Here is a 9,294-nt window from a genome sequence, read left to right on the forward strand (position 1 = left end):
TGCGATGTCACCACCACCATTAACACCACCACCACCACCACTCACACCCAGAGAGCCAAATACCAGAGGTGGGACAAAGTCATTGTTATGCAAGTCCAAGTCGAGTCGCAAGTCTTCAAATTCATGACTCGAGTCTGACTCGAGTCCAAGTCACATGACTCGAGTCCACATCTCATAGGTGGGACAAAGTCATTGTTATGCAAGTCCAAGTCGAGTCGCAAGTCATCAAATTCATGACTCGAGTCTGACTCGAGTCCAAGTCACATGACTCGAGTCCACACCTCTGCCAAATACCACCACCATTGACACCATCACCACCACTCACTAGCAGAAAGCCAAACACCACCATTTACACCACCACCACCACTCACCACCAGATAGCCAACCACCACCATTCACCACCAGCAGTCCAAGCAGCACCACCGCGTTAACAAGACCGTGCAAACAAACAACAATAAGAAATGACACAAATACACACGTCACTATTCGTTTGTTTACCTTTGAATTTTTATTGTGTTTTTTTTTGTTATTTTAAATTAAGCCGCGTCTTTTGTTCGTCTGTTCCATTTTAATCGTGTGTGTTGTAAAACATCACCATCATCGTCATTTTACATGAGCCACGTTGTAGCAGTTGTGTTCCAAGGAAAAAAATTCCATGCATCAACCCCCCTCCTCCTCCTCCTCCTCCCCCGTTGGGGTCACGGGGGGTCAAACATCGATGCGAAATACGATCTCCCCCCACCGCAAGCGTGCGCAGCCTATCACAAGATAGAACCTCCCCCATGCGCATCCTATAACGTTAACAACCGCAATCACATAACTTAACACGCTAATCACAATTAATAATAATGAGAGCATAGACAATCTATCGTTTCAACATCACCCCGATAAATATGAACGTAGTTTTTTTTGTTTTGCTGAAACGACCAACAACAATAATAAACGACAACAAGAGAAAAAAAAAATTTGTTTGTAATAAATAATTTAAATAGCGGTTGTGCATTCCATAATAATGATAGTAATAAAACATAATAACGAAGAGTACGAGTTGAGCTCAAATTTCTGATAGAAATGTGACCGATGTGAGTTTCTCTCTCTCTCTCCTCTGTCTCTTAGCGAAGTCGGCTGTTTACAATTCGATCAGTAGGCCGGTGGAATGAGTAAAATAATAATAAGTCCACTGATTGATTAAAGTATCATGATCAACTTTTTGCGTCGTTAATTATTCTGACCAACATCCTGTTGTCCGCACCCACCCCGATGAAGGTGGGAAACCCCCCGCCACCTCCCCTCCCGTGACGCGGCTGATGATGCCTGTCACCTCCCGTCCAGCGGCACACCACGCACACACGCACGTAGGGAAGAGGCGATACTGTGTTTTCTGACGACTGTTATATTCGTGTAAATACGATTGCGTCTAGTTGATCGTAAATCGTGAATCGATGACTTCAGTGGGTAGCCACAAGATGAGTAACGAGAAGTAATCGGACTACGGCCCCCAGTTCCACGAACGAATGACTGACACGCAGAGGTCGCAAACGGGTTTTGAATCCTTACCCGTACCCGGCCGCACCAGGGTCGCAAACGGGTACCCGTACCCGTACCCGGCCGTACCCGTACCCTACCCGTACCCGGCCGGGTAGGGTACGGGTATCGGGTACCTGATTGCGACCTCTGGGATGAAGCCATGTTGCAGGCGCGGGTGGGTTGATTCTAGGAACTTGAATTGTGAGAAGAGACAAGACGTTGGGAAATGAGTGACAAACGGTTACTCACCAGTGACTCACGGCCTACCCGTACCCGGCCGCACCAGGGTCGCAAACGGGTACCCGTACCCGGCTGGGTACGGGTAGCAGGGTATTGGGTAGGGTACGGGTATCGGGTACCCGGTTACGACCTCTGCTGATACGTTGTGACGCTGGCGGCTGCCGCCTTGAGTTGCCAACTTATTGTCGTCTCCCGCAACTAAGTAACCCGCCAGTTGCGGCCACGTGTTTCCGCAAACCGGGAGCCGAGAAAGAGAAACCACAATCGATAACAAGAGCGATAATAATAATATTATAAATCACAACAGAGGCCCTAATCGAATGAGACAGGACCAAGAACGGAAACGTCACGTGTTGAGGCTGTGTGGAATAATAGCGAGTAAAAAAAAAGACAATAATTAACGGCAGAAAATAATTGTACTCTTATGTGAACCCATACATCATCGTCGTCATCGAATGACAAAACAGTGGAATGAAGATGACGGATTCCGTTTGTCAATGAGTGTAGTTAATGTATTTTAAGGCTCTGTCATTTATAACCGACGGAAGGCATTTGACGGTGTAAGTAGTTCATTAGAAAAACAAAAACGTAAGACAGCACGGAACAGCTCTTTCATGTATGTTGAACTTCTTTTGCACCGTACGTAGCCAACCAATCTTGCAGTTTTGTGTCTTGTGGCCACGTGCTCTTATCATCGTCGCTAATCCCGTCCATCGCCTGACAGCTATTGCCCCCTGACAACGCACCTCGGATCTTGCATCGACAGCTCTCATCTTGTAGCTACGTACAATGCAACTTGTACTCTTACCAAACGAGAAGAACGAAGACGCGTCGCCACTGCGACGAATCACGATTCAAATCCGCGGCGTGACGCCAAGACCACAGCGGCGCTTGAAAGAAAGTCATTTGAAAAAGACCGCCCCCCTATCCCCGCACCCTCCCCGCTCCCCCCGTCCTTCCTTAACCATACTTCACCACGCCGGTAGGTGCGGGTGGTGGCGAGGACGTGGGGAATGAGAGTTACGGTACAACAACGCCACCCCACCACGTTGTCACGCGGCAAAGCCTGTGACACCCATTACGCACTGCGGTTACCAATCAATCAACCAACCAACCAACCACCCCCCCCAAGTATATTTTTTTATCAGCTTTGTAAAAATTCCGCTACTAAAGATGTGCCCTTTATTTTAGTTAAACCCTGTGCGCGAACGTCATTGAGAGGCTCACTCAACCACACGCAACTCATTGAACGAACACAAACTGGGAGTGGGGGAATTTCAACTTGTGGTGTAGGAGGGAGGCAATGCCCCCCCCTGCCCCCCCCCCCCCCAAGAGGGAAGGGGAGGGAGGGGGGTTCAAGCATCTTTAGGGAATCCGCAGGTGTTATCGGCTCTGGGGGAGCGGTGGGCGATGTCTGCTGCTCATAGCTCAGTGCACATAACCACGCTCGCGACGCCACCGTCATTGTTTCTTTGCCAAGGCACAGCCAATTGTAATGAAATTGCTTTTTTTTCGCAACAACAACAACAATAATAAAGGTTGACCCACGGGCAGTATTATTGAGTTTACAGAGCCCTCTCACCAATCCACTGCTGCATGATAAGGCCTGCTCGCCCCCCGCAACGGGGTTCGTTAGACCATACTTCACCACGCCGGTCATCACTGCTGATGTCGGTCGCGGGGTCGTGAACTGAACTCAGGTTTAGGCGGAGTTCAAAGCGCAGCGCCACCGCTCCCCGCTCAACGACAACCACTTGCACACCCGTGAAATTACGACGCTGTCTACATTGGCCGGATTGTAAGACGCACTTATCCTCCAAACACCGCGGCCCACCCCACACTCCACCCGCACCGCCCCCCCACCTCCCGGTATTTTTAAGCAAAAATTTGTTGGGTGCGTGTTTACTTTCCGGAGCGTCTTATAATCCGGATAATTGTGGCAATTATCGCGATGTTCAAGAAGAGACTCGCATGCTGAGTTAAATAGGAAGGCACTGCAGGTTAATAGTTAATACATTACTAATATCATCACCATCATGATTATAATTACAATCACCCTTATCATCATCATCATCATCACGATTATCAACTGGCAAAATGTAATACAAAAATCACGTTACTATCTCCCATCCAAAGGCAGTTGGAAGTGTGCAATTGGTAAGGCGCGTGGTGATTCTGCGTAAGGCACCGCGTGGGTAAACGTCACGGGCTTACTAATCAAGCCATCAAGACATTTGCTTACAGCATCAATTACAAAACAAAGTTTTCATTACGTGTCTCTCATCTTCGCCCCCTAAATTGTTTTATCCCGATCGTTGCTAGCGGCGGCGTCGCGAGATGACAAGAAAAAAAATCCATTCGGAAATCGAGCGGAGCAGTGAGACGCCCCCCCTCCGTGTGAAGTGAACGGTCCACGGACGCGGATATCACAGAGCCACATCTGAGATTCCTTCTTTTATCGAGTGTCACGCTGTCTGGTCCACACACAAAACGGCCCACGTAAGCGGACATCACAGAACTACCTCTGATATTCCATATTTTATCGAGTGTCACGCTGTCTGGTCCACACACAAAACGGCCCACGTAAGCGGACATCACAGAACTACCTCTGATATTCCATATTTTATCGAGTGTCACGCTGTCTGGTCCACACACAAAACGGCCCACGTAAGCGGATATCACAGAACTACCTCTGAGATTCCATATTTTATCGAGTGTCACGCTGTCTGGTCCACACACAAAACGGCCCACGGAAGCGGACATCACAGAACTACCTCTGATATTCCATCTTTTATCAAGTGTCACGCTGTCTGGTCCACACACAAAACGGCCCACGGAAGCGGACATAACAGAACTACCTCTGAGATCCCTTTTTATTCAAGTGTCAACTCTGTTCTACGCACACAGTAGAGGGCAACACGTCCCCACCCGCTCTGCTACACGAGAACACTGCTGTTCGTCGCACGACAGTCAACCGGATGATTTTAATTCTAAGAGCTGCAACTGAGCCAGATTTAGCGAGATTCAGTGTGCATTGTTTCTTTTTAAAATAAGGCCACCCTATCTGTATAAGTACGATAACAATGATGACCATTAGTGATTGATTCAGAGCCCGTCAGTTATTTTTTTAGTTGAGTGTAAAGTTCCAAAATGGGTTCAAGGTGCAGCGCTGCAAGTGCTCGCTAACGCCACTGCTCATAGAAGGGGTCTCCACTCCTGAAGGCCATTTGGCCCCGCTGAGTATAAAGTGAACGTGGCCCATTCTTCGTGATCAGCTCCGGAGGAAGCCCCAGACTGTGAACCTAAAAACACACGGCCACCTTTGTCTTCCCTACGGCCGAAGGCACCTTTACGTGACGAGAGACGAGAAGACGTTTCAGCACGTGGGCCCTTTTTCAGAGCTGGCAGAGAGATCCACGGAGTCATTTCACAGTGTGTGGGGGGGGGGGGTGATTAATTGTTTTTTTGAGACGTTACATTCCCAAATAAATGCAGCCCCTGAAATAATTTGAACAAGTCACAGTCTCCCTGCCTGTCGATTCTCTCTCCGCCCTAAAGAAGGCCCATTGCCCGAAATGTTAGTGTGTATTACAGGACCTATGCAGCTGGTACATTAATCGTTAATGAGCAGAGCCCCGTACGATTAAGTCAATTCTGAGAATTAATCTACGAACGATTAAAAGTGAATGTTTTTTGGCGGTTGGTTAGTCGCGCTGGTGACCAACCCCCAAATCATGTCTTGTGAAGGCTGGAAACCCCCACTTATATGCATGTCATCCGAATAGTCGATTAATGGAACCGATGATCGGTAGAGCAATCGATCGCTTTGGCTATCGGTTGACAGCCCGGCTCTAAACGATGACTTGAATCAGATCTGGGTGGCTCGTAAAACTCGTTCAGACATCGGCCAAACATCCCAGTGCAGGGTCCTCTTTACTACGCGCCATAGGACTCATCGGATAAATAAATGCATATCATTATTATAATAATTATTAAAACGAATATCATCAACATGTATTTGTAATATCAACACCGTCACGATCAGCATTATAGTTATTGTACATGTTTAATGTAAGGCGGTGTAGTTTTTGTTCCGCTATAAGTCAGAGGGCTTCCAGTTCAGAGTAAGATACATTTACTCTCTCCAATAAAGAATCTCCATCATCAGTCATGCTCTACCCACTGCTGGATGAAGGCCTCATGCGACAGAAGAACGTTGCACCCGGTCAATCCGGACATGCCTTTTATCTCTTTCTCTCATTCATCATAACGGGTGGCAGTACAGCAAGTGGGTGGGTTTTGCGAACCCGCATGCAAAGGGGAGTGTTAAGTGGCGTCACATCCTCGTGCACACACACACACGCAGCGTGGTCGTGGGGTTTCTCCGGTGTTGTTTTGGTTGTCTCTTCAGAAAAGCAACACGAGACGCACACGAAAAGCCAAACTCTCGATCATTATTTGAAGAAAATAAAAAAAAAGTTGGAATTCATGGCCAAACGTAGCAGGACCCTCCTGAAAGAGAGTCTTGAGGCTTGAATGAGGCTTTCCTGAACAATGAATTACGATTTTTTGTTTACGATTTGTTCCCATCATCATCAATTAATAATATTAATATTTAAAATAATAATAGAATTACTTTTTTAAAGTCAACTCTGAAACCCCAATGGATGTGGAATGCGAGTTGGAGGTTCGGTTGCAAATTAAAGCCACGTGGAGATCGCTCGGATCAATCAATTAATTACTCGATCAATGTATTTATTTATGAATAGAAACCCTCATTAATCGATCAATGAATCGATAGAGACCCATCGACTCACATCGATCACCGGCACAAATGCGACGATCAAAACGGCGAGGCGAAAATGAAATTTCATTGATCCTTGAATCTTCCTGCGATCCGCCAACCCGTGAAAATCCCTAGAATTAATCACTGATGGGCGGTGGGTGGTTTGGGGGGGCTTGTTGTCGGGGGGAAGGTGGGGGGCTTTGAGGTGAGAAGAGGTGAGGGTGAAAGTCACGGTGGGGGGGGGGGCGGTCGGATTATTTTCATCCCGATTGCTGAGCACAGTCCCAAGCCCCCAAAGCCAACCCCCCCACCTACCCCCACCTACCCCCACCTACCCAAACAACACAAAAAAACCGCCGAGCGTCCAGAAACAAACGGCACACCTCCCCTTCTCCGCGGCGGCGGCGGCGGCCCTCAGTCGTCGGTGATGGAGAGGCGGCTGAATATTGGCAGCCGCCGATTGGGGTCCATGACGGGCGACTCGGAGCCGCTGAGGCTGCCCGAGGAGCTCATGGACGACGAGCAGCTGTCGTGGTCCGAGAAGGAGGAGCCCTGGGGGCTCGGAGGCGGCTCCGACACGGGGGACGGCGCGGAGCCCCCGGGGCGCCTCTGCTCGCAGCCCGCGGGGCAAGTCGGCGGAGAGGCGCCACCTACCGGAGCTGGCTGCTGATGATTCTGCTGATGATTCTGCTGCAACTGATGCTGCAGCAGCTGTTGCTGATGCTGCTGCTGTTGGATTGGACGTGGAATGGCAAAGGGTGCGAACATGTTGGCGAGCTCTTGGTGAGAGAAGGTGAATGCGTTGTTGGCGTAGCCCCCCGCCGAGTAGCCCGACGAGGAGGACGACGAGGGCGGTGGCGTCGACGACGACGCCGACGAGGAGACGGAGGAGGACGACGAGGAGGCAGCGGCCGCCGCAGCGGAGCCGACGGGGGCCAGGAGGGCCGCGTCGATCTCCGCGTAGAGGCCCGGGGGCGGCGGCGGCGGTGGCGGGGTGAGCGACAGGGGGCTGTGTAGGCGCGGCGGCGAGTCCAAGCCGAGCATCGCGGGCGTGGAGAAGCCGGAGAAGCTCAAGCTGTGCTGGAGCCTGGGGCGGTGGTCTCCGCCGCCACCGCCGCCGCCTCGGCCACCGTGGGCGGACCTCTTCTCCTCGGCGTTGTGGATGAAGTGGCAGCGCGGGCCATAGGGGCAGAAGCCGATGGTGTGGAAGGTGCGGCACAGCTCGGTCTTGTACTTGGGGTGGCGCACCAGCGTGCGCAGCTCGTAGGCTCCGTGCGCGAACTGGCACTTGTCGCCGTACTTGCACGCGCCGCTCTCCTCGAAGGGGCGGCACAGCTCCGTCTTGTAGCGGCTCGAGCTGCTGCTCTGGGCGCCGAGGCCGCCGCACGGGATGGTGGCGCTGCCGGCGCTGGCGACCCGGTGAAGAGCGGGCCGCTCCCCGCCCTCGCTGTACGATCTGTCGCGGAATTTGCCCTCCTTCGGGAAGATGTGCTGCTGCTGCTGCTGTTGATTATGCTGCTGCTGCTGCTGTTGATTGTGCTGCTGCTGCTGCTGTTGTTGATTATGCTGCTGCTGCTGATTATGCTGCTGCTGCTGCTGTTGATTATGCTGCTGCAAAGTTGGTTCCGCTTTGAAGCAGAATTCTTGGAACTTTGGGGAGCGGTGGCGTCGATCGGAGAAGATGAAGTTGCCCGCGGGCGCAGCGCTCGCCGGCTGTTGTCGCTTGTCCAGGATCCCCATGCCCAGGCCTCTGCTGGAGTTACTCTGTGAAGGAGGAGGAGACAGGGAGAGGGGGGGAGAGGGACGCGAGGCAGACTTTTAAACCACTTTTATTGCTTCCAGCAGCAACAGCACTGGAGCCGATTTTGAGACGAAAGGCAAAGTCACCAGCAACAAATAACACAAAACACAATTTATAAATAAATAAAAAGCCACGTGGTGGTGGTGGTCGCGTTCACGCCGGTAGAGAGGGGCTTTTCCGCCCCCACCCCCCTCCCACAGAGGTGAGGGGTGGTGGCGAGAGATATAAGTGGTGGAGAGATCAGCGGCGAGAGGTGGGAGAGGTAGAGGTGGAAGAAAGCGGTGGGAGAGAGAGATGAAATAGAGAGAAAGGAGAGAGGTGGGAGAATGGTGGGAGAGGGATATGGTGGAGTAAGAAGTGGGAGAGATACAGGTGGGAAATAGCGAAGAGAGACGTGAGAGAGATGGGGGAGAGGGAGATGGGAGAGATAAGTGGGAGAGAGAGAGTGGTCAGCATGTCGGTTGCCACCTGTCCCGGATTCCCCAGGACCGTCCTCTTGTTGAGGAGGAGGTGGTAGCTGCAGCCCCCCCCCCTCGACCGCCGAGATCCCCGCAGGGTTCCGCGGGACGTGAGGGGTCCCGGGGAACCCTGCCCGGAGCGGCTACGCACCGCTCCACGCAACGACCCATCCCTCCTCCTCTTCCTCCGGCAAAACAAGGCACACGCGCAGCCCCTGCAAGTGCCAGTTCGCGCTACTGTTGGCGGATAGGCGCATCCGCCGGAGGGAGCTCCATAGAGCCTCCCTCCATCCCTGGAGGGCACTTGGCCTACTCTTCCACGGTAGTGCTCGTCGACGGTACGCAATGGTGGGTAGCCACCCACACTTTACCCCACCGCGCCGATCGACTGACGCTGAACCCATTGACGCTGCTGGGTGGACAGAGGCGGGGCGGGTGATGGGACGGTAAGAAACTCGGCCCCCCCGTTCTTGCTACTGCCG

The 9,294-nt window shown here is 51.8% G+C and overlaps 1 pseudogene across 1 annotated transcript; it reads right to left on the minus strand.

The window, feature by feature from the left end:
- Window positions 1-485: 485 nt before the first annotated feature.
- Window positions 486-9,288, minus strand: LOC144727384 (mRNA decay activator protein ZFP36L1 pseudogene; annotated as a pseudogene). Its single transcript, XR_013587374.1, has one exon. The product of XR_013587374.1 is annotated as an mRNA decay activator protein ZFP36L1 pseudogene (transcript).
- Between the last annotated feature and the right edge of the window lie 6 nt (window positions 9,289-9,294).

This window comes from Lampetra planeri, chromosome 25 (assembly GCF_965212315.1).
Source record: "Lampetra planeri chromosome 25, kcLamPlan1.2.h2, whole genome shotgun sequence".
Taxonomy (NCBI): Eukaryota; Metazoa; Chordata; class Hyperoartia; order Petromyzontiformes; family Petromyzontidae; genus Lampetra; species Lampetra planeri.